At 36.4% G+C, this 4,315-nt stretch overlaps 1 pseudogene; it reads right to left on the bottom strand.

Annotated features, from left to right (window-relative positions):
• Nucleotides 1-131: 131 nt before the first annotated feature.
• LOC125870436 (toMV resistance protein Tm-2(2)-like) lies at nucleotides 132-3,292 on the bottom strand (annotated as a pseudogene).
• Nucleotides 3,293-4,315: the final 1,023 nt, after the last annotated feature.

Raw genomic sequence — 4,315 nt, 5'->3', positions numbered from 1 at the left:
TTTAAATCCAATTCCCAAGAAATCACAATATGTGTATTGGTGATTCTCTGGTCATTCCTAATACATTGATGAGATCTTTGTGTTGGATCAAAATAATATGAGTGCTATGCAGAAGCCAATAATTCCTTGGAAAGACTGTAACATAACAACATCATTATTTTAGCAGATCATTGTGTTAATATGTGTGTCCAGAGCAGAGTTTGTAAGAAGAAATGAGCCTCTACAAAAGTAGTACTACATGTCTTGATATACATCACTATACTTTATAATACAAAGATGCCTCTATTGTTTCAAGTCCCAAAAACATATATAGCTATGTCCAATATCTAAGGTCTCTGCATGTTTGAGCTTGACGACGCGAACAGAGCTCTGCCCTCCAATTTGAAATTGCATAAGCATGTCATGTTTCCTATGAAGCAAATATTCCAAACCATTCAAAACTTGCATTAATTTGAAGCCATAAGAGATGAAGTACAACGATGCAAGGGTCGTTTGTTAAACAGAAAAGCTCTTAAATGCATCCCTGCAATTAAGTAGACATGAAATGTTTAGTTCATGAACTAAACTCACATTAAAAAGATTACCTTATCTAGGACATTATACGTAAATAATTATACTAGCAAACTGACCTATTGAGACATTGAGATGTTCAGATACTCGGCTTTTTAAGCCGTCCCGATAAACTAATTGGGGAATTGACTCCTGTAAGTAATAGCTCTTTCAATTTAAGCATACTGACATCATCTGTAAACGTTATTTCAGACAACCCCTTTGGATAATGAATATGCAAAACTTCAAGTTGCGGAATAACCATTTGCCTCGCCCGAGAGATCCATCTTTTCTTCATTATACCTGCAGGCAGCCATTTTAAGTTTTCTTAATTTGGGCAATGTCTTAAGCACTGCCAGTAGATAACGGTCTACCATAAAGTAGACAAGAGTAAGCTTGACGAGATTTGGAGGGAATGCTTCAGAGTTCAAGGCCATTGTTCTGTCAACACACAAATGCAACTTCACAATATTTGGATAGGATGACAAGTTTATTTGCTCACTCGGGTCACTGGAAAACATGAGCTTCAGAACGTCCAGCACCTTTGGCACAGGGCTAAATATTGATAATATCTTAACGGTGGAATCAGACACTCCCCGTATACCCAGTTTTCTTAAATTGATCAATCGGTGCAATAATCTCGGTTCAAAAAATTTATCAGGTATCCACATCAAGGTTTGTAGATTATTAGGAAGCAATGAGTACATGTTTGGGTAAAATGGGCTTATAGAAAAGTAACTGTTAGATGCTCGTCCATAATTTGTATAACAAAGATGTCTCAATTGTTTAGACTTCCAAACACCAGAAGGAAGTTGAATGAATCCATGTCGATCAATATCTATGGTCTCTAGACGTGTGAGCTTGACAATACTATTTGGCAGTTTTCCAAAAATATCCCCCTCCAATCTCAAATAGCGTAAGCAAGTCAGTCATGTTCCCAAATTTGCTTGGGATAGTAACATTTTCTTTAAGATATCGAGGCACGACTACAACCAATGTGTGCAATAATTTGAAGTCAAAATGAGCCAGATGAGAAAATATGGAAGGGTTTGTTGTGAAACAGAAAAGTACACGAAGCTTCTCAAGCTTTGGATTTGAACGGAAGAAGAGTAGAATGTAATCCTTCGAAGCCTAGCAACATTGCCGGGATCACCAAATGCATTGTGCCCGGTGTGAATGAAGTTACTTTCCTTAGCCAAGTCCACACACAAACTATGTAACAAGTCATGTATGCGACAACTTGAAATTCTTCCATTATATGTCCTTTTGGCAAGTTGAATCAAGTTTCTAGAAACCAAATCATTTAGGACATCCTCCGCCAAATCCTCAGTCTCTTGTCTATTACCACTATTTACTACTATCAACTTCTCAGCAATCCACATATTTGTCAAATCAAAAGCACGAATTTCATGGTCCTCAGGGTAAAGGCCGAAGTACAAGAAACATGGCCTTGATGCAATAGGCAAATCATTGTAACTCAGAGCCAATACCTTAGCACATACATCTTGAACTTTATGGCCCATACTCTCATGTACTCTGTTCCACGCATGTTCTGTTCTTTCTCTTCCCCTTAACATGCCTGCAGTCACCACTATGGCTAGTGGTATACCTCCACATCTCCCAACTATACTTCTACCAATATTTACCAAGTCAGGTGAAGCATTGGCCCAATTATTATTATTATCATCAAAATTAAAGATTTTCTTGGTAAAGAGTTTAAAGCTTTTCTCCTGTTCTAGGGGTTGCAATGCATGGAGGGAGAATTCCCCTCCTATGTATCGGCCTACATTACTATTTCAAGACGTGATAATTATTCTACTGCCAACTTTTGAATCACATTCGGGAAGGACAAGTTTCAGATCATCCCAAATTTCAACATCCCAAATGTCATCTAGGACGATAACATACCTTTTTATTTTCAAGAGTGATCGCAGGTTGTCCTCCAAATTTTCCTTCCTTTTCTTTTCCGTCAGTCCAACTTGTTTGGCTATGTCGAGTAAGATTTATCCCGCTCTTGGCTGTTGTGAAACGTAGATCAGTCCAGAACACTCAAATTGATCACGAACGAGCCTATAAAGTTTCTTGGCAAGAGTTGTTTTCCCCAAACCGGGCATGCCAACTATGGAAACAACTCCATAATGCAAATCTTGATCAAGTAATTTGGCTTGTAGCATTTTGAAGTCATCCAAACCGATGACCTCTGTTTCATCAGCATGAAGGAATAATCTTCTCCGGTCCGATAGAACACAATCATCATTATTGTTATCTGTATCTATGATGTTGTAAGTTGTCCTTATACGGTCAATGTCAATAACCCTTCTTTTTATCTTCTCAATCTCCATAGCAAACTCATCTGCAAAATTAACCGTCTTAAGGCAACAAATGAGCTTATTGGATTGTTGAATTTTTGGAAGGAACTCATCTAAGAGATCCTCCACATCACCTGCAAGTTGTTGAATATCTTTTAATAAGTTTTTCACCCTTGAATCACCTCCAGCTTCCTTGGCCTTTGCGTTGTCTACATATGATCGAATGTGTCTCATTTCTCTCTGGATCCAATCGATGTCCTCTTTCAACCAATATAAACGCGTTCCTTCTTGAATCACTAGATTTCCAGCTATTTCTATAGATTTATTGATTACTGATGTAACAAGAATTTCAGCCATTTTTTCTCTCTTTTTCAGTAGCTACAAAAAAAATGAGTATACTAATGGCTTTTGCTTTTGCTTTTTAGTGGTAGCTAGAGTCCACGCCCAAGTTTCCTAATAATGTCAAGTAAACAATAAAGAAGAAACAGAGAGACAACGTGGGGCAGCCATCTTTCTATAAATAATAGAATTGTTTAAAATTGAAGAGGTAAGTTTGTATTTTTTTTTTCCCCATATTTTGCCCTTTCATTTATTGAAATTTTATATTTTCTTAGAGATAAATTACACTACTTACAAAGTTTTTTTTTTCTTACCTGATCCTATTTTTTAAAATAAATAAATTAAAAGATATAAATAGAGATAAGTACAAGTAAGAAGGGCTAGACCTTACCCTACTAATCCTAAAGAGACAACAAATCTCTACTAATTCACAAGCATGACGAAAAAAAGAATTAGAGAAAACTAGGTATTCTATGATCATTAGAATTTTATAATACTCTTTATGATGATATTACAAATGAAGATGCTTAAGTAATGCAAGATTATAAAATCTAAGAATAAAGATGAGTTAGCCACCTCAAAGTTCATTTGATATATGTATGAACTAAAATAAATAGTTTGCCCGTCTAAAGTAATCTGAAGTATTTGCCTCTTGTCTTCTTCTTCAAATCTGTCCAAAAATAATTGATAGTTCATCATTTCTTCTTGGATTTGTTGGATCTTGATAAAGTTGTTGACACTGTCATATGATTTTGCTTTGCTAGTCGCATCGGTAGGTGCCTTGGAACAAAATCCTCACTCACCTTACCATCCCAACTATGTTGTCTTCTATGTGTCTTCTTTTTGCCTTTGGTGCTTCCACTTCTTTGTTGTCTAGGTGAAAGATCCCCTTCATTAACCACCTTATCAAAGCATATATCCAACATTTCATCTTCATCATCTTCATCGTCTCCATCAGACATGTCATTGTCCAAGTCATAAAGAATATCTCTATCATCCACGTTTATTTTTGTAGCACTCAAGTTAGATGACGTACCTATGACTGCCATAGATGGATTTGTTTTACTTGTAGGCACAAATTCAAGTGCTTGAGGGCTTAACTTAGTCCTACTAGGTGA

Source organism: Solanum stenotomum, chromosome 7, assembly GCF_019186545.1.
Source record: "Solanum stenotomum isolate F172 chromosome 7, ASM1918654v1, whole genome shotgun sequence".
NCBI lineage: Eukaryota > Viridiplantae > Streptophyta > Magnoliopsida > Solanales > Solanaceae > Solanum > Solanum stenotomum.
The sequence above is the reverse complement of the archived record's forward strand: the minus strand, read 5'-3'. Positions and strand labels throughout refer to the sequence as shown.